Source organism: Pezoporus flaviventris, unplaced genomic scaffold, assembly GCF_033815535.1.
Source record: "Pezoporus flaviventris isolate CSIRO_AGI_PZ_B2104156 unplaced genomic scaffold, CSIRO_AGI_Pfla_v1 ptg000105l, whole genome shotgun sequence".
NCBI classification, from domain to species: domain Eukaryota; kingdom Metazoa; phylum Chordata; class Aves; order Psittaciformes; family Psittacidae; genus Pezoporus; species Pezoporus flaviventris.
Genome location: NW_026892653.1, coordinates 1713502 through 1737338, shown reverse-complemented (window position 1 = coordinate 1737338; position 23837 = coordinate 1713502).

The following is a 23837-nucleotide window of genomic DNA, read 5'->3' as shown; positions in this document are numbered from 1 at the left end:
AATTGGAAGAAGCAAGTCCTGCTGCTATTACCCTCTCTGCAACACTTCTAAGGTTAAAGGAATAAAAATCCATCAATTTGTACAGCCTGACCTTGCAGTGTTGGTTTTTAGCTGAATTCAGATGTGCAGGATTAACCCAGCAAAGTTTACATGACATTGATTTAAAAGCTGCGCTACAGGACCTTCCAGCAAGTTACATTAATCGGAGTCTTTAATCGGGCCTCGGGACGAAGAAAGAAGTTGCTTAGCAGACGTGCAACGTATGATAAACAGATGTCTCTGTGCATCAGATAAAAATGGATGCAGCGTGCTGTGTTAATCACTGCAAGCCCACAGTTTGTGCAGCACCAAGGATGGGGCAGTGAGCAATTTCATAGCCATGTTTTTGCTAAGGTGAAGATAGGATGGAGATCTGTAAGCTGGAAACATGATTTGTCACCTCCCAGTTCACACTCAAGAGCCATTCAACAGCACCCGTTTAAGCAATGGACTTTGTGTACCAACCCAATTGCCATTCAGCAGCAGACTTGAGAAATGTCCATGTGCATGGTTGGACCCCTCAAAATAAGACAGTGGCTGGACTGACAAGCAGAGACCCTAAAGGGTTCTACCTGAGAAGCACACACCAAGCAGGGGGTAGCCTGGTGGTTGTGGCACTAAAGCAGGAGGGGATGTGCCTATATCCAGTGTGGTGTTCGTCGATGAATTTTGCATTGAAGAGTTCTCCAGCAAACCATGTTGGGTTATTAGAGCAGAAAGTTCATTCCAATTCTGGATATTTATGATTTTTTGTTAAATATTGGCTGCTCTCACCCAATAACTTGACTCCTTTTCAGTCTGTAGTCAAATTTTAAACCCATTTTTTTCAGTTTGTTTTTTTTTCCAATTCATTTTCTCTTTTCCCTGTATCTTCTAATACAACTCTTCCTTTATCTTACACCTTTCAAACACCATCCAGGCCATCTCTTCCATCAGGGTGCTTGGAGCCAGACAAGGACCAACACACACTGCCCTCACCCTTGGGTCTCTTGCGTGTCCTTGGTCTCTTGGAAAGTTCTATTTGATGTCCCATGACCCTGCCTGGAGCGCACCCAGCACAAACCAGTATCTCCAAGGAAGTTAGCTGTCAAACCCTAGCAGATCTCCCATGCAAAACACCATTTTTCAACTGCTTATCGCCTTGTTCTGCTGGGGCAGCTCTTGGCAGGGACAGGAAAAGGGCAAACAGCCGCTAGGAAAGCCAGCGCCTGCCAAATCCCAGCCATTTCCATAGCGCGGCGGTGCCAGGATTTCACACAGAAAAGCTAGCCACGGTTTTTGGATGTGAGTTTGAAGACCCATTTCCTGAGTTATTAGGACTGAAATTCCCCGAAGATTAATAAGAATATGAAATCAGGCTGGGGTAAGAGATGTGTGTATGGAAAGATGTCACACAAGGAGGTAAAACACCAACCGACTTCTGAATAACAAGAAGAAAGGTCTTAGAGCAGGAGCTGTTATCAACTTAGTAATAGCAGGGCTGCGCTATCCATCTAGGTTATATGAAACACAACTGGTTTTAGTTTTACATCTCCTTGGAAATCTCCATTAACTGCCCACAGACCTCTCTCAAATTCACCCCAAGCAGTGCTCCAGGATTCCTAATGCAAGGATTTACACATGGAAGCCAACTTGCAGCTCTGAATTTGGCCCATTTCTTTGGAGGATATGCCAGGAGTAGCCTGTGATGTTGTTTTGTCTCTGGAGGCAACCCAAATGAGAGCAGAACAAAGCTTTGATGCAAATGAAAACCCACCAGTGAGTACAGCTAAATAAAGAAAAAAATGATTATTTGTTATGGAAACCACTGGAGGAAATCTTGAATTAGTCAGTGCATCTTGACCTCCCTGTGCCCTCCTGAAAAATATGCATCTTCTTAAAACACTTGGACTTTCAAATGCCAAGAAGGAGAAACTGTGTGATGTTTCCAGCCACCTGGTGAAACACCAAACTTTATTTAGCAGGACAAAACAATCCCATTTGTACAAGGTGTATTAAAAAAATGAGTAAAAAACACAACTTCTGCAAAGCTAGATAATTTTCAGTGGCTAAGTCCAATCGCTGAGCAGACAGGAAAAGCTTGAGTTGATATTGTGAATGAACCATGTGGTAATTGTTTCCGTACATCCTCATTAAGATGAAAAGCTACACAAATAAACAACAACAAAGCTGCTATGCACCAATCAGAGGGTTATTCAGAAAAAAAAATAAAGGGAAAGAATCTGGATCCAAATATTTCTTCCCATGCTTCCTACTAGAAGGAGTATCTGATTGAACAGGGGCTACACGAGGTGATATTGCACGTTTTGCCTTGTTCCTTAGGTCACTTATAGGTAGCAACAGTCTGGCATGAGTCTCAACTGGGTATGAGTAAGCGGAAGGTGAGGAAGGACATGGAGAGAACCAGAAGTTAAAAGGAAACACGACAATTAACACCAGAGAAACTGCCCTTGAGAGACTCGACAGAGTCATAGTATGGAGAAACCTTGTCTGGAGAGGTGAATAATGATGTTGCCACCCACTATTTACTGGCATGATGATGGGGCTCATCAGAAAACTCTGTTTGAACTTTTGCAAGGGACAGGGCAAGGGTGACCTCCGTCTGAGAGCAGCACGAGCACCAGGATCCCTTGCTGTAGCATCACAAGAGCCCCCGGAACACACTCCCCAACACAACCTTGTCCCTGGTATGGGGACCTCTCTAATTTGGAGCTGGAGATGATCCCCAGCTGACATCCGTGGTACCCAGCCTAGCTGAGGGCTACACAAAAGAGTTGTGTACTCCCCATAATTGTCCTCTTTATCAGCGCTGGTGAGTGCGCAGTAGTCTAAATCACACAGTCATGACACTACACATGGCTGTGCAGGAAAAGCCCACTTGGCCAGGGTTAGATTAGTCTAATCCCACCTCCCTTTTCTGTCATAATACCCCTCCATCCCTTCACTCCCTATAAAAATATCCAGCTGTTGATTAAAATTAGTGAACTGTTGGCTTTAGAAACAGGGTTGGCAGCTTATTCTATGTATTTCCTAGATAACTCTGGATGAATTCCCCATTTACTCAGCGGCCTGATCCTGTGAACTGCCGAGTGCTCCCGGCCAAGCGGAATCAACCCTTCTCTCTCTGAAGGCGCGTATAAATCAGGGGTGAATGGCTTCCTCCTGTTCAGCCCCATCAACCTGCTCTCAGCATTCACATCTTCCCTTCACGGGTGTCAAGCTGCCTTTAGAAAGAGAAAAACAAACGCTTGCCCGTCAGCTGGTTGCTTTCAATAGTCCCTCTCCTTTGAAAGGGCGACTAAAATAAGCTTCTGGTTTATTGCCCCCTGGCTCCAGCCTGTGACAGCCCATGGGATGCTGCAGCAGTTCAGCTCCTCAGAGATGCAAAGCCCTCCTGTGCTGTATGTCTTGATAAGCAACCGCAAGCCGGGTGCAGAAGACCAGGATTTTGAGCAAACTGCTGTGAAATGCTAAATATTTCCATGTCTCAGCCCAGATTTATATTACAGAGCCTTTGTTGCAGCAGTGATAGCTTGTAAAAAAAAAAAAATACAGTAAAATAAGGGGGAAAGAAAACAGATAAAGCCATGGGTGCAGTTGGAGGAATGTTTTGGAGATGAGCATTCATTTTTTTATTGGCTTTCTTTCTGCACATTCTTTCTGGAGGGCTTGGAGAAATGCTGGGAATCCTCAGCTGGTGCCTGGCTTTAGAGCTGCTGGATCTATTTTCCAACAGCAAAAGATGTGCCTCAACCTCTTTGGAGTCTTGGGAGAGTCAGCATAAGCATCTGGCTGTTGTTAGCATGACTGGGGGACTGAGGGCACCACCAGCAGCTGCAGGGCTGAACCCAAGAGAAGCAGCAACTCTGCATTTACCAGCCATTGATGCCTAAATCCAGTGTGCTGTGAGCGCAGTCAACCTCAGTTACTCCATCCAGTCCTGAATGTGATCACAGGAGTCAAACAAAGGCAAAGCAAGCAGTCAATGGCCCACAGTCACCCTAAAGCAACACATCTTAATTAAAACCACTGCCCTGGTCACCACTTTTAGGACTATCTTCCCTTCACACTTCTCCCAACCTGAACACAGACTAATTGTCCAGGAAAGCATTGTTGGATTTTAATATAACTTTTGCATTTATAACTCTTTCCATTAAAAAGGACCTTCCAGCTCTGGTTTGTCAGCAGCAGTGCTTAAGCACAGTTTTGCTCACCAAGCAGAGCTGGATCCTCACCTATGGAACCAGAGCTCCATCAGGAGTGCAAGTGGAACCAAGAAGCATTTCACTAGTCATAGTGGTAGTCAGTTTCCTGTCATTTACCTGTGAAATCTTCATTAGATTTTTAGGAAAGGAGCACAGTTTCTGACATGGTCTATGCAGGAATAAGATTGTGACTTCAAGAGAAGGTTTTGATCATTTCTTTGCATATCTTGACCACTGAAACACTAAAAGCATAGCCCAGAGAGGATCTGTATGCATGCCTTAATCTATTGGAACACCATGAGGAAATTCAGGGCAGGAATAATTGTAAAACATTTTCTTGGAAATGCTCTTTCTCAGCTTTACACTTTCTTAATTCACATTTGGGTGCCTGAGCCATGCAAAAGAGGTGTGAAGGATGGGCCAATGATGAAGGTGGATTAAACCTACCTGGAGGTACTTGTGTGGCTTGGTGCATTCCATTGGTTCTCTAAGCCTCTGTTTTCCCAACAGTAGCTCTGTCCTCATGGGGTTACTGCCAGGACAAACCCATGGCAAAATAGTAATTGTTCAGTCTGGCAGAGAGGTGTAGGGTACCAGAGACTATACTCACTTTCCAACAGAAAATAGGCATCATACTTAGATAGTGAAAGAGAACGGGTGTGACGAAGATGGGAGTGAGTTGAAAAGAAAGAGAAGTTGCATAAATTAGGTGTCACAGAAAAGAGACACTGAAAAAGAGACATCAGTCATACAATATGAGTGAACATGAAGATGTGAAATCTCTGGGGATAAAAACAGTGAAGACATGAGCTAAGGGGAGTCAAGAGAAAGGACACAGCAGTACAAACGGACAGAGAGAAATACTGGAGGAACATACTGGAGAAATCACGGTGAGGAGAATTGGAGCTTTTCAGCATGCCAGGGTGAAGAAGCCTCAAAAAGTGATTTTGTCTGGATGCTACCAGCTTCATCCCCACCGCATGCAACTGCAGCATCTCCCTCCTCGCAGACGGGAGCACAATGTTAAAGCATTTTGGGTTTTGTCAGGATTCCAGTATTCTGCTCATTGGCTGCTTACTAGTTTAGTCCTCGAGCAATCTGGTTTTGGTATGTCATTAACTTATCAGCTAAGCCTCTATTTATCTGCATTCACCAAGATCTGAAGTTGTGATGTTTATTCCCACCACTCTGTGGGCGGAGGGAGATCCGCTGTGAAGATTTTCCAGTAATTTACTTTTTTGTTCCTTTTTAACAAAAGCATTTGATGCAGCTGCACGACTGTCATCTGGTCTCTGGGTGGAAGAGGAGGGACACGCGATAGTCCAAGTACCAGCATGAATCATGTTTGAGCATTAAAACAATCTGATGGGCACTGAAATAGTCATTGTTTCCAAAGGTTTCATGGAATTTGTTGCCGACAGACTTTAGCCTCAAGCATGAGGCATGCTTAGAAGTTTGTACATGCTTCCACCTCATACCCATTCAAACCTTCTGAGGGGGCTGGAAAGCAGACATCGTCTCAAATAATTGCTGTGGTGCTATGCAGTATTTGAAGAAAAAGCCTTTTAAATGCAGAAGAGCATAACGAAAGTGAGGCTTCTGAGATTTACAGTGGGCATCTCAAAAGTTGGAGGTGTTAATTTCTCAAGAAAAGAGCGTCAAATAGTTGTACTAATCAATATGGACACCAGTAATAAGGGTAGGAATTGAATGAGAAGTGATGCCTGGGGTTAGTGCTGTTTAACATGATATGGCAGGGATGAAAAGAAACCTCTATGGAAGAGGTGCTTTTCCTTTCTGTTTCCCACCCAACCCATCATGCACAGTCCTTGGTTTTGTGAAATCAACTGAAATCTCTAATTCTCTCCAGAAAGGGCAGCATGGCCTGCAATATTCCTGGCAAAACCCAGCAAGACATGCTAGGCAAGAGGAACGCAGCAAGAATTTGAAGAGTCAATGCATTCTGCAGCCTACAGATCCTATGGCAAGCTGGGTCCTATCTCAAAACCCACAAAATGAAAGCAGAATGTGGAAAAAAAATTAAAAACTAAAGCCCATTTTAATGTAGATACTCATCTCTCTGTTGATCTCCTACCTCCGAGCAGAAGTGTGCTTACAAGCACAAGAAGAAAGGGAGGCTATGGATGGCATTTGCAGAGTAAAGGTTTAGAGCTTTGCAGTGCACTTCTCTGTTCAGGGTAGATCTGAAACACCGCCGCTGATGAAGATTTTTACTTCATGGATGCCAGTGTGGGCAATGCCCATTGGTTTTCTTTACTTCTGGTGTTTCTTTGTTCCACACTTTGAATTAAAAATGCTGAATGTAGGAACCATGTTACCATGACCCACCATGTTTGCCACAACCCTTCCCTTTGGTGATCACCCCTGGGGAGAGCATAAGCAATTTTGAGGCTTTTTTGGCCAAGATAATGTGGATATTCAGCCTGGATTAGACAACCGTGTGCAAGAGCAAGCCTAGAGTAGATTTAGACAGAAGGGGACAATCTAAACAGCTTGTATTTTATTACCCTGATATGTTTAACTTTTTTCCACCCTTTTTTAAAGCCTGGAACTGTAAGATTTGCCCTTTGCAGCTGCATGAACTGTATGTTAAGAGTAACGGAGCAGCCTCAAATCCTTTTGTATTCTGGGGACATTTTTCCAAGGCGTTTTGTCTTCGTAACAATACCCAGAGCTCCCTAAAATTTGGGAAGGTCATTTGTTTCCTAGCAGATAGATTCCCTTATCCAGAGCTTACTAGAGCCCAAACAACAATTTATAAACTCTAAGCTCCTTTCTCCTTCAAGATGAAGTGCTTTAGTGTTGAAGCCAAACTAAATCTTTAAATGGTATAAGAGGCATTTGGACTTTTTTTTTCCCTACCCAGCTGACAGTAGGTTTACAGTTTATAATCTGGCCTTTGTAAAGGCATTTGTCAGCCTGTATATTTCATTTTAAAACGCGACCACCCATGAGGACGGATAGACAGGAAGCGTTTGTTCACTTGCACCAACAGTCCATTTGAAGGTTGGCTGCAAAATAACAGAATTTAGTCACAAAGGCAATTCTTTTTTTTTTTTTTTACTTTTTTTTTTTTTGGCATTATCTCGCTAGCATCTCGTTTTAAAAGCAGCTTTTGTTTATGGGAAGCTAGCCCTCCACTCTAAATTTGGAAATTCTACGTATTCTCCTAATCCTGGCATCCTAGCAGGGATGCTGGCTGTGCATCTTTGGCCTCACAAAAGACAGATCCTCTTTTATCTTCTCTCACAGGGTCTCCAGTGTAACTGCCCCACCAAAGGAAGAAGAGTCTTAGCACTCAAGGGGCAGAGGGGAAATGTTCACCATAAGTTGGTGATTTAGCAGAAAGAGACCAAAAGGAAAACACTGCATCTTCTTGCTTGTCATATTTCTTCTGATGCGTTTCCATGCTTAGCAGAGATTTGGGAGGAGCAGTTGTGCCATATGATGGTCACTTTTGCAACTCCATAAAAACCTGTCTAACCCAAAAGAGAAAGTCAAGAAATAGGATCTTAAGGTCTTCTCCAACCCTAACTATTCAATGATTCTAAGATTTTATGTTTAAAAACGAGTGGCCTCCACCTCCTAAGTGGATGCGTGCATGCGTGCGTCTCCATGCCTGGGGCTGAGAGGGGAGAAAGCAACTCCAGATGATAGGGGCTCTTCCAGACAGTAACAGATATAATATTGCATTCTTTCTCCCGGTATCACAAGTAACACTCACTTTTTATCTCTATTGCTCAAAGGTTTAAAGGGAGGAAATAGCACAGTTCCAGCAAATGATAAAGCTTTCAGCTTTTTTTTTAACTCAGTTGCAAAATATGACAGTAAATAATGATTACCTAAAACACCCATGACCTGGGATTTAGCACTGTGCCCCAACCACTTGGGCAGACCCCTTTAGTACATCAGAAGCAGAAGTTTTATGAGTACTTTCAGCCTTGCGGCCCAGAAAATATTTGTCTTTTCTCCCCACTCTGTCCTTCCTAGTGTGCCCGTTATCTGTTTTTCACCACAGAAAGTCTTTGTTTGTTGCTGCTGCTAATTTTGATGCTCGAGAAATCTTCTTACAGGGGAAACCATGATGCAAATGAATAAGGGAGACAGGTTTCAGAAAATTCCCTATTTCTCCATCAAAGGCACAATAACTTGGTCACCTACCTCCATGGGGCTCTAGCCAGTCATGGTAGGGTAACTTACATGGGAACTTGTAGAATAACATTCTGCACATGAAAATCTGTGCAGTTCACTGTGGGAAAGCCACCCATGTGTTATGAAAGCATAAACCATGAGGTTCGAGCACTGGGACATGCTCAGTTAAATGCATAAGGTATAAGAGCCTTGAGAAACAGTCTCTAGCAAGGCTTAGGAACACAAACAACAACAACAACAGAATATTCTGGCTTTATATTATGTAATATAAAATATTATATTAAAAATAATACATTAAACAAGTATTTATATTATAGCTCTGCTTTTTTGGACACTTCTCGTAGTAGAGGACAGATATTCCTCTGATAGACCAAAGTCCCTGGGCTTTCCTGAACATGAAGCACCTTCAGCCATGTATTATGGACCTTACAAGACAACTGCAGGAGTCGGTGATCCCACTAGCACCTCTTTGTGCAATGAGGATTTTAAGAGAACAGGAAGGTTTGTAGGGAAAGACCCAAAGAGAAGACTGGGGAAAACAATGGGACAATGTTAAACAGGCAAGAGGACAATTCTCCCTGCACCGGCCAGGTTATTTTAAGTCCTCTCTTCACGTCGCAATAGCAAATCTCACCATTGTTTTGTCACAGGACTGCAGGTTTGTGGCATTGTGCTGCTAGCAACCCCCCATGCATACCAAGGGTGAACCTGCTCTGTGTCCGTCTGTCCTCCTGCTGAAAGCCTGGCTTTATTCTGCACGTATCTGGCGCTCCAGATCATTTTCTGATGCATCCAGGCTTCCTTTTCTTGGCTGACAGCAGCAATATTTAGAGGGCAGGACTGCAAAGCACGCCTGCAGTGCTAATGCTGTTTCTGGTCATACCTGATCCCCTTCCTCCCTCCAAACTTGGGCTGTGAGCATCTGCGGTCACCAGGTTGATTCTCTCGCTGTGCATAAGTCTTTCCAGGCATCCTAGAGAACAAAAACTCTTTCCAAAACAGGCATCAGGTTTCTCATGGTGGCTAATAACCTAAGCCATGCTTTTAGCAGTGAGGCTGTGTAACATAACATCAGCAGAAGGAAGATTGCCATATCCCTTTCTCATTTGTACATGTTGTGCTGATTTGCATTGTGCACCAAGGGCAAAAATCACCCCTCTGCATTTCCAAAGTAGGTGTCAAGGACTACAGGGAGTTTAACTGGACTTTGCAAGGGTTGTAGGGCTCATCCTGGCGACTGAAGCTCTCTCTTGCCCTGCAGTGCCCAGCCCATCTGGTTCCAAATTCAGGACTCAACTTGAGAAATAGGGGTAGGATATTCTGCACACATTCATATCCATACCTACTGATATACCCCCACAAAGAACAGGGAGGGTATGATCTATGTATAAATTTCCCTTCACAAGTTTCCAGGGTCTTTGCATCTTCACTTTTGATTGTGTGTCAAGCACACCCGTATTCTCCATAATAGCGCCATGATTTCTGCAGCTCCTGGACACTGATGAATTTTGGGCTTAATAAGATGAAAAGGTTAAAGTAACACACAGTGTTACTGGCACAGTGACCAAAGAGCTGAGCTTGTTCCCAACCTGCCCAAGATCATAGAAGTCCACAGCTAGAATAAAGCTGGTGCCCTGCTTCTGGCAGCTTGCAGCCTTATTCTTCAGCTGAAAGATAACCTTTCCCATGAGATGATTCCCTTTCACCGTGGACCTGCTGCTCTCCTCTGGTACCTGCCAAGCTTTGCCATCCTGTCCTCTCTTTGCTCACTCATGGAAATCACCAGCATGGATTCCCGTCATCCTCACGACCATTTCTGCAGACGTGTAAGCTTGGGCAGATAAAGAAACTGTATTTTCTCCTTCTTGCACATTGAAGGGTGCAGTTTTGAGGCAGACGAGACAGGAGAAAAGGGTTCTTTTAGATCAAACCAGTGGTCTACACGTAAACACAAACGATGAGATTCCATCAGTAACTCATCCCTGAGACAGGAGGATGGGGCTTGGTGGTGGGTTAGGGATAGATAATGCCCTGCTTGTCCTTTCTGCAGAGCAGCTCCTCTCTCTGCAGGCATCTCTACCTAAATATTCAGCTTGACAAAGAGGGCCTTTGTAAATAAAGAGTATCACAGGACCAGCATGACATCAGAAATGATTTAAGTTGCTCATTCCCTGTCCATACCCTTGTTCTTTGCATCCATTTGTCTGTGTCTTCTAACTAAGACAGGGACTGGCTTTAATTCTGCATTTTGGGGTTTCTGCATAGTATACTGACTCCTATAGGGGAGGAAGTAATAATTTCTCCAACACCAAGATTGCTTCCCAAGTGGTCTCATGCACTGGGTTTGGGCTCTGCTAAAGCACAAGAAGAACCACCCAGGTGAAATGTGGAGCTGCTCAAGCCTCAAATATCAACACTGATCTGTCAGAAGTGGGGCTGGGGATGTCACTCATCTTTCCCCCATCCCACACCCCTATCCTGCTCACCATAACATCGCTCCCTGTAATGCCTCTTCCAGCACCTCCACAGCTTCCAGTCCAGCCCTGAACCTGGACTTGCCCATCTGCCCCACGTCTCCTCTGCAGGAAGAGCATCAGGGATGTTCCAAAATGAGAAAAACACTTGTTGAGTAGTCAGACAATTACCTAAACTGGTGTTAACCTATGACAAATGTGGAGGTTTCCCTTTTCTTCCAGAAAAACTGCATTCTAGAAACAGAAAGCCCTAATTCCTCCAGAGCTGCAGCATCCCTTACTGCTGTGTGGTTGCACTGATCGATACACTTGCACGTGTATTATCTTCTTTTCCCACACAGCTTTTAATATCTTCTTTTGCATTTCTTCCTAGTGCATAGATTCCATCATCAATAACCTACAGAATCTTTGGAGACAGCTCAGCATTTAGTATTTCTTCTTTTCCTGAAGACTCACACAAAGACAAAACATTTTGCCTTCTGTACCCTTCGCTGTATTTGAATGTAAAGCATTATTTTGCCTTACCATGGAAGTATGAAACACCACAGGGGAGGGATAATTGTATTTTTCAGTGGCTGGGGCTGGTACAAACAGTTATGTTAGTGGTTGTGCTATTAATTGGGAGCATGTACTCCGGCTCACCAGTGAGGATTTAAGGCTATGACCTCCTAAGCCTGGGAACACGTTGGGAAACATGAGGAATATCTCTGCCTCCACAAGATGCACTTGCTGCCCCTCGCTAGCCCTCATTTAACAGCTCCAGATGTGCGGACTGGTGTAGTCTGAACTGGGTTATATTGTAAGGCACATCTAGAGACATGAATTCAAACCTGGCAATACCAGCCCTGTTCATCAACTCCCGTTTCCACCATTCTCTGTGTTTTGTGGGAATCTGGAATCCCCTCAGCCTTGCTGAGCTGCCTGGACCTCGCTGTGACTATTAGGACTGAGTTTAAGTTTTCTAGGAAACCTGGAACAGCCCCACTGACCCACATCTTTGGCGCAGATGATAAAGATGATTTTATAACAACATCTAAACCGCTCCATAGTGGCTCAGTAAACATTAAATTCATTTTGGGATTTCATCCCAGTCATAAGAGTATTTCATTTTCCTCAATAAAGACTATTACATTATTAGTTTTAGCCTTATGAATCCTATTCCCAACACTCAACCTTTATTTATTATTTGTAAGGGGCATATATCATTCTGCCTTGTAACTGTAAATATTCTACTTACACAGAGCACAGTACATCCTCTTTGTTTAAAATCCAACCCGCGATGTTTTACATAAATTTGTTTCCTTTCCAAGTTGAAAGGTCCAAAAGATAAACCCACGAGTATCCTAACATCATGAATGTTAGCCTGAGCCCAGCCTGCATGCTGGCCCACCCGAGGGATCCCCTTCCAGCTCAGCTGGTTGCAGTATCAACACCCAGAGACAAATAATGATCAGGGAAGGAAAAAGTCACCTTGAAAGCACGCAGTAACTGAGCCTAAATAGAGACAGGGAAAGAGGAAAGGAGGGACTCCTGGAATATATTCTTGGGAAAAACTGTTTTATTGACTTTCATGATGGGTCAGAAGGCTATAATTATATATTTTATATATATTATTGTATATTTTATATATAAAATTATAAATTTTATTTATAATTTATTATAGAGCTGAAATGTAGATATTAATACAGCATGGGTACAATGCTAGGAGTATGTCACCCATGGACGTATAATTAGTTAATCCAGACAATTTGAAGGAGCAGCCTGGTAAAACAAAGGCAATGGAGCATCTTTAAATGGTACCTGCACCATTTCTGAGTGACCAAGTAAACAAAAAGACTCATTGGGCAGTTTTACTATAGGCATGGCTTTGCAGGGTGAGAATCACTTGCTTCTCCTGCCTGCAAAATCCCATCCGCAGGCAGTGAGGCACACAGACCCCTTTTGAAGATTGATTTGGTTTTATTTGCATCATTTCCAGTTGAATGAAGTGGAGGATTCTGTTGGTGGGCCTGGAGGGGCTGATTTATTTTTCAGCATCATATGAGTTCAGAATTAGCCCAATGATGAAACATCTTTTTGAAGGCTGAAGTCTGAAAGCGGTTACTTTCAGAAGAAAGATAGAATGAAACCCTTTTTGGTTTGGTTGGTTTCCTAATGGTTTCTGTCCCTTTGCTGAAGTCCTTTGGCTGCTCAGACAAAACTCGCCATTAATTTTAATCCAAGTAAAAATGCAGCTGAACTATTAATTTATGTGAAACAGGAGACCGCAAAGGTCTCCTTAACAGTGGCATTAGCCAGTGATTATAAAGTGGCGTTCTTACTTGCCAAGGGTCTAATTGAGTTCATAGTAGAGATGGACAATATGGGGATGTGAATGTCTTCCTCGAGCCCTAACCTAGCCCTGGAGCATTGGTCCAGCTCCCAGATCCGCAAGAAAAGATCTTGTTACTCCAGTGAATATTTCCTCTGCCAGAAGTCCCAATCCCCACTAAAGCTGCTTTGAGCCAACAAGTCCTTACCTCCTCTACAAAGGGCTTTGGCTCCCCTAAGCCCTAACAACTTATCTGGCCCCATCCAACCAGAAATGGGTTAACATTATCATTCCAATCCAGCAGGAAAGGCATTGTCATGAGCAGATCCATGTCAAAAGTGAGTCACCAGTGCTGGCTTGAAGGTCACACCGGCTCAGTAGCCTGGCCAGTATCCAACACCAGAGGAAGAGAGTAAAAGGGACTGTAAACCCATGAAGGTATCACCAAACCCCCCCCAAGGAGGAGGTGGTCCCACTCAGGTCCACCAAGCCACCACCAGCCTTGTGTTTTCTTTGGAGCCCCCATATAGGTCTTTTTTGTGTGTTTTCCCTGCTTCTCCTTTCCTTTCAAGACGAGGGAAAGCACAGCTCTGTCTCCACGGATGGAAAGGAGAAAGGGCGAGAGGGATGCTTCACCAGTGATATCACCAGCACTGAGTAAATTCTCTGACCAAAAGTTAAGACCAACAGAACAATTTGTGCTGCATCCTTTAAATGCCAGATCTCCATTTGCTAACAGCATTACAGGAACAATCAGGGCACTTAATAGCCAGCTGCTAAGTCATCAGGTATAAATATTTACAGAGACCTATTGCAACATGGACATTCCTCCAGATGCAAAAGGACCCCAGTCATTTCATGGCATTTTCACCTTATACAAAAGAATCCTGTTTTAGACACTTTCTGCCTCATCACCCATAAAACTACAGAAATAGCATTTTATGGAAAACACACACCCGCTCCTTCGTGGCTGTTCCCTCTCTTCTCCTCTTACCCTAATTATCAAGCACCTCTGTATTTGTGTACTCAAATAAGATGTTACAAAGCAAACGCAGAGCTGGCCATTCAACACGCAGGGAAGCAGCGTCCTGTGGAGGGGAGGTAATGGCTGAGAGTGATAAAAAGGGATTAAATGGAGAGTAATGGGGTGGAATTAAGCAAAAGAAAATCCCTTTCTTATGGCAAAGCCTGTCCAAACTTGTCCAGCCCCTCAAGATAAGGGGTTGGAACCTTATTACTGAAGATACCTAATATACTACTAATCATGGCATTGGGGCAGACGGCTTAATGAGTAACTTTTGTGGTTACTAGTAGACCCAAGGACACACAGTCCAAATACACTGGAGACTTCCAGTGAGTATAAAATAGACCTCTAGCACATTTTGTGCATTCACTCCCTTTCCTCGCTGCTGTTATTAAAACCATGCCTCCATTTCTGTTCAACTTCATCACCTTTTTCCTTATTCCACCACGAGTCCAAATGCAAATACTCGTGGAACAACCAGATTGCTGGTCCAGGTCTTAAGGGTGTTCCCTCTTTGTGTGTAATGTACAACTGATGGCAAAGTAGCTTCAAGCAGGAGTCTTTTCTTGATGGGGAAACATGGTCTTGGGAACATGGTGATGCTTTGGCCTGGTGGGATTGCAAAGGCTCTGCGGCTTTCCCAGTTGTGTCATTTCTCACCCCAGACACCTATTTTCACCCAATTGTAGGACCTTGGTTACCTCTGGGGCTCCTGTGTGTTTATCAGGCTTTGCCAAAAGGGGTTGCTGAGTTCAGAAGTAAAAGGTATACACCCCATTATCCCAGGGACCCTGCAGCAGAAGGTGAGACAGCAAAGTAAGTGGTGAGGCAACACCTCACATCACTATCAGCATCAATTTCTAAGACCTAACATGGAGGAAATCCCAACCTAAAACCATCCAGTTTTAGGGTGATGTTGCTTTCCTTCTCCACACACCAGCTGCATTCCTCCAGCATCAGCTCTTGATGCTCCAGTTTGTATTGGAAAGCCTGGCTGCCCATTTCTGCTGTAGCACTGATGTTTTCCCTTTTTATATGCTCAGAAACTGCCCACCTTAACTTCGGTGTGAAATGATTACAATGCAGTTCAGACCAGAGCCAAGATCCAGGAAATATGGCAAGTTTTCAATGAAAATCATATAGGTCAGTTTACCAAAAAATAATAAAAGGTGCCGATTTTGTGCTGGAAAGGGAACAGAAGTTAGCTTGCAATATGCCTGACTGCCTCTTTTTACTGATTCCAGACACCAGGCCAGGCAGGATCTGGCTATTTTCACTATTGTGTTATCACTCTACAATATGTCAGCAAATTCTTGTACAAACATGATTTTTTTGAAAGCCACGTTTTATCACTTCTTTTCCATAATCATGAATGATAGTGAATCTAATCTGAATTAGGCTTAAAGAAAGCACAAGAACAATGAAGCCGCGTTAGCAGCACGGGGGAGCACATCCCGTCCTTTTATTTTTAAAGCCATGCATCACTCTATAACCTATTCCCCTTGATGCTGAAACAAGTGATAGGCTTGAGAGCAAAACATACATCTCGTTAGGCACCCGAAATCTGAAATAAATCATCTCCGTGCTATGTAGGGAATTCAGCAGCCGTGTTTCAATTTTACATAGGCATAAACAGCCCATTGGAGCTGCCTGTATGGTCTCATCTGAGCAGAAGTTATAGAGGTTAAATTTGAAACGCAGTGTGTTATGGATGGAGTTAATGTGAAAAGAGCAGGGCTGATCCATAAAGCAGCTCCTGAGGTCTCAGAGATCCCACCCTATAAAGTGAGGAGTTTGTATATTCATCCTCTTCGTCTGATTTACATTTAGGTGCTTCTTTCCTTTTTTGATTTTATTTTATTTTTATCTTTCTCTCTCTTTGTTAAAAAAATGCATTCATTTATGTGTTATTTTCCTTCTTCATTTTAAGAATAGCATTTTCACTCTGAGGCATTCCCTCCCATTTCATTTTCACTTTAAGGTCAAATAGCACGGAAATGTATTGACGGCAGTTTTGCTTTATTTCAGGAGGGGTTGGCATCTGACAGATGCCAAAAGGCAATCCTGTTGTGTGCCTCATCCCAGAAGTTCACATTTTCTCGTGAAAACTAAATATTAAAGGAAATCAAAGCTCTCCTAGGCTATATTCACAAATGCAGTGCAACATCCCTGCTCTGAGGAACCCAGGGGCAGTCCCACTGATGACTCCAGCAGATTTAAACCTTGCATTTCATTACCCAATTACTATTTTTGAGTCCAGCCTTTGGCAGCCAAGAAATATGACCTTTTCTTCCTGAAATACCACCTACCTATAGAAACAGCTTCCCTAATTAAGAGAGATGACACCTTTCCATGACTGAAGCCTAAACAAGCCCTTGACAGTCTCCTTTCTGCTGCATTCACTGTGTTGACATTCAAATGGTGATCGTGGCAGGCAGTTTCCTTCACCAGAGATGTGTATTTTCTGGCAATGTTGCAGGAGAAAAGGGGTGGAAAATCAGCATTTTGGCAAACACAAACCTCTTCAAGCTGTCAAGGAAAATTAACCCTTTTCTTAATGTTTTTTAGGCTCTCCCCCAGCCCTTTGAGTGGGGCAAACCTCTTTGGAGGGGGAATGGGCTTTGTGCTGTCACACTCAAGGGGTAACCAAGACCTTCAAGTGTCTGATCTGACTTAATCTTTAAAAAATGCATCCAAATTGCAGGAGCAAGGAAAACCCCATCCATCCCTGCCCTCTTCACCAAATGGAGCCGCTCGCTGGGGAGATTCTTCAGAGAAATGCCTGCATACCAGAGGTAATAACCTCCAATACCTTAAGTCAAAAAGCTAAGTAAAACTCACTAGGTAATGCATTTGGGATTAAGTTTAAATAGGCTCCCGTCACTAATAATGCATCTGCTAGCGATGGAGAGATTTGGTAGGACTAACCCCGGCGTTGAGGGATGGAGGTCTTTGCACGGCTCTCCAAACAAACCCAGGAGGGAAGGCAGCATCAGGGGTGCAAGAGGAGAACCCCAACCCCACCGGATCCAGGGCAGCACACACTGCCCCCTTCTTGACTCCCACCCTGGCTTTACAGGAGGGCAGAAAGGGGGGTAAGGGGGAGAAAAAAGCTGGACTCGATCCATTTTTAACTCGCTCGATGTGTCTGGGATGTAGACAGATGCTGTTTAGACAGGCTGGTTCGGTGGGTGGCCGGGCGAGGAGACCATGGCTGTACAGTTTATAGAAGGCTCCCAGCATAAATGAACTGTTGAAGACCATTGGAAGCCTCAGTGAAATCACAACATGCAGAAACACGGGGGAGGGAGGGGAAGAAAAAAAAAAGGGCTCTTTTTGAAAAGACAGAGAGAGAAAGGGATGTTTTGATGGAGTTTGTGAAAATTACAATGAGGTGGGTTTCACTAAAGCCTGCATTCATCAGCCCCCTGAATGTCGTCTTCCCCCCCCCCCCCCCCCCCCCCCCAATAAAGTAAACACTCCTGTGTGGAGCTGGAAAAAAAAAGAGAAATCTATAAAAAAATTAGCAGATTTAAATAGTTTCCCTGCATCAAGGATAAGAAACAGACGTGCCTTTTCCCTGTTCCTTGTCTGGTCTTGCTAGGTGGAAAGCTAATATTTGAATTCATGCTTCAGTGGGGAACATTTGTAAATTGAAAAAATAAAAGCTCTCCACACTGGTTTGCCCATTTGCCAGCCTGCACGGGATGGAGAAAAAGGAGCTGATTTTGAGTTTCCTGGGTTTATTTAGAGATAAGCTTGAGATGACCTTTCACTGCCACACACACACACCATTCACCTAAAAATTGAACCATCCGATCCTCAAGTCCTGTGTTGACAAAATTCTGTAGTTTAATGTGACAAATTTTGCCAGAATCCTTAAATTTTGAGCCTGACAGGGTCTGGGATCGCAAAGAAAGTCACCGAGTCTGAACTCCAGCCTCTGCTCCCCCCTTATGCAACAGCAATCCACATAAGCTCTTTGTTAAACCACATAGACCACAAATCAAGTCATCATTTTGCTCCTACATGTCAATTCTCTGTTTCAAGACAAAGGCCAAGGACTAGAAAAGCAGCTCTGGATGTCCCAGCTCCTCTCCCCTTTCCCTCCTTTGCTGTTACAGAAAAGGGACATTCTGAAACCTTCGAATTCAGGAAAGAACAGATAATTTTTCATGGATGCAAAGCATCCAAGTTACTATTTTTCCCTTCCCTACTGCAGGGTTGAGCTGGACATCAAACTGCTTGAAATCCCATGGGAAAGGAGTCTCCTGGTTTTATTCCTGAGTCAAACAGTGAAAGGCACCAAGCATCTGCTCTCCTTGAGCAAGAGCATCTGGATGCTCAGCTGAGCCTAACCCCTCAACCCCAGCCTTGCATTGCAGTCATAAAAGACCCTTCCTTTTCCTCTGCATCCACCTCTTGCAGATGCCAAGAGCACAGGCTGGCTAATAAATTCCTTTAGGAAACTTTGATAGACTGAAGATGTTTTGTTCACTTCCAAGGCAATCTCCTGCCTCCTCTGGTTGCCTGTGACCTCCTGCCCCTGCCAAATGCCCCCAGATCAGTGTGAGGGTCTGGGTGGGTGGCTAGGATGTGCTGAGGATAGCACTTAATGCAGGGAAGAGAAAGAAATGCCTGGATTGTAATGAAGAAAGGAAGGGCAAACGGAGGGAAGAACATAGAGAACAAGCCAAGAGCCCAGGAGCAGCTTTGGTGCCCATGCTTGGTCTCAGTGGGCTGGGAGCAGAGGGCTTCTGCAGCTCTTCATTTATGGCTTTATGGTGGGACAAAACCCTGTGAGATTAAACAAGTTTGGTGTATAATATGTTAAATAAAATACATAAATTGATTGCTCATTTTAGGGAGTTTCTCCGGCTTTGGGACTATTCCATCGGCGTGGTAGGTGTAATGTTCAGAGACAGACACTGCCAGCATGGAAAGGAGAAGTCGGAAGAGGCACAAAAAGTCATCCATGGGTGTAGATCTTGAGCGAGTTCTGGCAGAAACCTGGGTGCCCATCTCACCAGAATGGATTGAAACACTGCAGGCTGGGTAAGAGCAACAAGCCCCAAGGTGTAGCAGGGGCTCGCTGGATGGATCCACGTGTGGAGCCAGGTGCTCCTGGGCACTTCCTGGCATGCATGGGCTCTTGATGGTGACTCCTAGACAAGAAAAAACAAAACATCAAAACCAAAAAACAAAACAAAAAATCAGCCAAAAAATCCCTGTGTGATAAGAATCTGTTACTAAACCATTGTCCATCCTGGAAATGTAATGTTTCAAGGCCAGAAAAGAGCTAAAGGTTTTGAACCACAAGAAATTGATCTCTAAAGTTCAGAGCACTTCTCTCCCTTCACTGCCATTTCATATGTTACAATGAAAAGCATAGCCATAAGAAATAAACCCTGCTCCTTTATGTTTAAACCCATATGGACTTCCTGGTCCTTTGAAAGAGCTCTTTTACTTCCTAAGGTCACAGAATAAAACTGCCCAGCAATTAAAAATGTGCAGCCTCATGCCAATTAGTGGCTGATAAAGCAATGTAAACCACATTTCTCCCAGATTTTGGTCAAACAAAACTAAAATTAAAACATTTAATAATAAAAATTCCTTTTTACAGTTATTTGAAAAAAAGTAATCAGAGCATATTTCACCCAGTAAAGGTCAGCTTGCTTTAATTACATGTGCTACTGTGTATCAGAAACTAGAATATTAAATGATACTAATGCTGAAGAGGTATCTCCACAGCCATATATTACGCACAGAAGCAACAGCTCAAACACGACCCCGTTTACTTGTTCTGATGTTTGAAATATCTTCGGCTCCCACCTTTCCCCCTTCCAAAAAAAGCCCCATTTTGCTTCATCATCCTGGGATCAATCCTGCTCCCATTCCTGCTAAGGGAAAAGTGCCTGTCCACCCTGATCCCTGCTGCCTCGTTTAAATTGATTGCAAGAAAAACCAAGGCATATCATCAGTGATTTTTCTTCTGTCTCGCCCCTGCTGCTGGTATGATAAGGAGAGTACTCTCCTTGCGGGCGACTCCACATTTAATTAGCTCCAGATGCAGCCTAATTAGTCAGTCTGCAGGGCGAGCATTGTTCTGTTGTCACTTGAGCCTTCCCTCACGGCGGAGTAAAAAAGATGAGATTGAACATGAAAACCAGATGCCATGTGTGTGCCTTGCTCTGGTCTGTCCATCGGATGGGTTCCCCCTAATCTGGGGGGCGAAGGATAATAAATGTTGTGTTTGAAAGCCACGGGCATGGATGGAGCTTCACATGGTTCAAGTAAGACAGTAGCATGTGCTGAGCGAAAGGGTCATAGCTTTAAACAACTGATTCCCACTAATTCTCCTTTAGAGGAAGGACTGTGCATCCTCCAGCAGGACCCGTGCTGGGGTTTTGGTACAAATTGCTTTGACATCTCACACAGTTTCGCACAGCAGGCTTTTGGACTCTACCTTTCTTCACTGGATTAAGCCCTTAATGCCTGTGTAATACCAGGGAGATACCTATAATTTTAATGCAGAGGTTTTCCATTCCTTGTACTAATTTAAAAGGCAGGAGGTTTGCCTGCTGAATTGGCGTTTCACGTCTGGAATTAGGGATATAGGGAAATCAGCAGCATGCAGAAAAATCAGATAGGCAAAGGGGCTTACTATAATGCCAGCTGACACACTCATAAGCTTTACATGATTTGTACAAATCATGAGTATGAAACTCTACCAGAAGCCTCGTTTGTGTTCTCGGAGCAAAACGATGAGGAGGGAGGGAATTTATGTTGATGTGGTTATAAAATTGTCTTAGAGTATTGACTAAGCAAAGCTGGAAGTGGTTACTTGAATCACTGCCAGGTCAGTTTGCTGGTCTCTACCTGGTTTTATCAGGTTGAAATTAAGAAGAAAAGTGTCTTGCTGGGCCATCGGTGTTTCAGCACCAGTTTGACTCAGCATTGCCTTTTGCCAGTCTCAGTGTTGCTAGAATGGGATGTTAGTGCCATAAGAGAAAGCAATTTCCCCATATTTTGGGGGGAATTCACAGTCTAGAATCACAGGGAGAAATGGCAGCACCAACTCATGAATCTTAGTGGCTTTGCTCTGCATTTTGCAGAATGCCCATGGCCACATGAATCAGAGTATTATGTAGGAGATGCAGCCAAGGCGACTGACCTAGCAGTAGTGTATGGATGAGTTGTTGAAGAAGAGTGCCTGAATGAAGGTTGCTTGAGCTCAGAAGAGCAACTATGTGGTATGCATTGCCTGTTTATTATGATTTTGGAGGAGGAACTAGCCTGACTCTCAGTAAATGACATGAAACCCCAAATTGCTTCAGGAGAAACCTCATCCATACATCACGACTGTGTTATCACCCCAGCTGGGGAAAAAGCTATTTCCTTAAAAACAATATTTAGTTTAATTGGAAGTCAAAATTACTCAATGGACAAGTCCCATAGCCCAGAGGGGTACAGTTGCAGAACAGGGTCCTTTCATTTCTCAGATGTTTTGAACGAAGGCCAATAAAATAAATAGGAAACGTTCCAGCTCCTCTCCATCCTCTCCCATACCTGCCCATCACAGTGCTGGGCAGACTCTGCAGACCTGAGCCCCACTGCTCCATCACACCCACCACTCACATCCTTGTGCTAACACCATCCCTATGGACATGATGATTATCTCAACAGAGTCCTCTCTCACCATGGTTCCTCCTGCCCCAGGGCTGCTGATGAGAAGAGAGATCCATGCACTACAATAGCCAGTCCATTTCTGTAGACCATGGACTCAATCCCAAGCAGTGTTTTTAAGCATGATTACAACTTTTTGCATGCTTACCACTTGCCTGATTACAGTGGAGCAGCAAGGTATCCAGGTATATGTTTCAGGCTCGTAATGGCTTAGCATGGCAGAGGGGTAATATGCTTGTTTTGCAGGGCGCTGAATGGAGATCATCAGCTGCATTTGAGCACCAAGGGGCTAAAGACAAAGCATGGTGTGGCCTTCAGTTCTCCTTCACACAAAGTCCATCCTGCGATTGAGCTGAACTCACCCAAAGGAAAAGGAAATTACAGAAAATTACAGAACTGCTATTTTTTCACACTTTTTGGCTCCAGTCTTACCAAGTGCCCCAGCCTCCAAACCACAAAGATATTGAAGCCCAAACCATCACTGAAATCAATCAACGAGTGTCAGGAACCAAATCCTCTCCATGGTTCCAGTCCTGGATAACTACTTCTCCAATGCAGCCAGGGAAACTGGAAGAGACAGCCTGGTTAGGAGGTTCCTGGGGATGAGGGCTCTTATTTAGCAGCTTTGGAGAATCCTTCTGCACTCTTTTGAACTGAAACCACTCAATCATTGCCATCCCCTTGGGTCCAAAGAAACCTTCTCTGCTTCAAAGCCTCTAGCTCACAGCACAGAACGAGACATGGAGAGACATGGAGAGGCTGATTCTCCTCCTACTGAGACCTGTTTCCATATGACACCAGGTTTTTCCATTTTAATACATTTCCAAATGTCTTCTCATCAGGTTCTGCAATGAATTCACCAAATGAAACAAAGAGAGTGCAAAATCACTTTCATAGAGTCTGGAAAAAATAATCCATAGAACTTCCATAGTACATCAGGTTAAGGAAGAGACATCTGGCTTTTATTATGTTTTATAATGTTGATAGCAAATAAGGGTATTAGAGTTAATTTACTTACTTAGAGAGAAACGACTCAATCACAGGAGCCGTGATTGTGACTGCATGTTAAGAGAGCTCCAAAATTCCCCCCATTCTCCTCTGGGAGGTAAACAGGGCCAATGATAAAGCAATGTTCATTTTCCACAGAGGTATTCCCCAAAGGAATCAAACATCAGAGTAAACCCACCAAGAATAAGTCCTTCCCAGACAGCCTGGCTGCACAGGAAGACATATTATTTAGTTGTGTAGGTGTAACTGGAGGCTGAGAACAACACTCTGTTGTGGTAGTACCATAATTCAATCACATGGAAATATCCTGCCAAAGAGGCTGAGATGTTAACAGGTGAGGCAGAGGAAACAAGGAAGAGAGACTATTGGTTTGAAGGAGTTATAGACTCAGAGATGTTGCTTGGAAGGACTCTCTGGGGGTCTCTAATCCAAAGTCAGACTATCACCTGAATGAGGTCGCATCAGGGGGTCAGAACTAGATGATCTTAAGGTCCTTTCCAACCCTCACTATTCCATGATTCTATGTCCACCACTGAGGACAGGGCTTTCTTGACCCCTCAGGACTCTGATCCAAGACTACATCACCCTCCTGGTGAAGAATTTATTTCTAAAGCCCATCCTGAAGCAGTGGCCACTAGCAGTGTTATTCTGCTAGTTCTAAGAAAGGCTTGGCTCCACCGTCTTTATAATCCCTCTTCAAGCTGCCCTAGGCCAGCAGCAAACCTGCTCATCTTTTTGTCATGCATCTGAAAGAGTCCAGCATCCCAACGACTCCTCACAAGCCCCACAGACCCCTTTCAGAGATGCTCTCAAGCACCCAAGGCAGAGAATGGACAAAGCAAGTTCCCAGGGACCAAGATATTACCTCAAGATATTACCTCAAGATGTCCTCCCCAGGCTGGCACTGACAAACCATT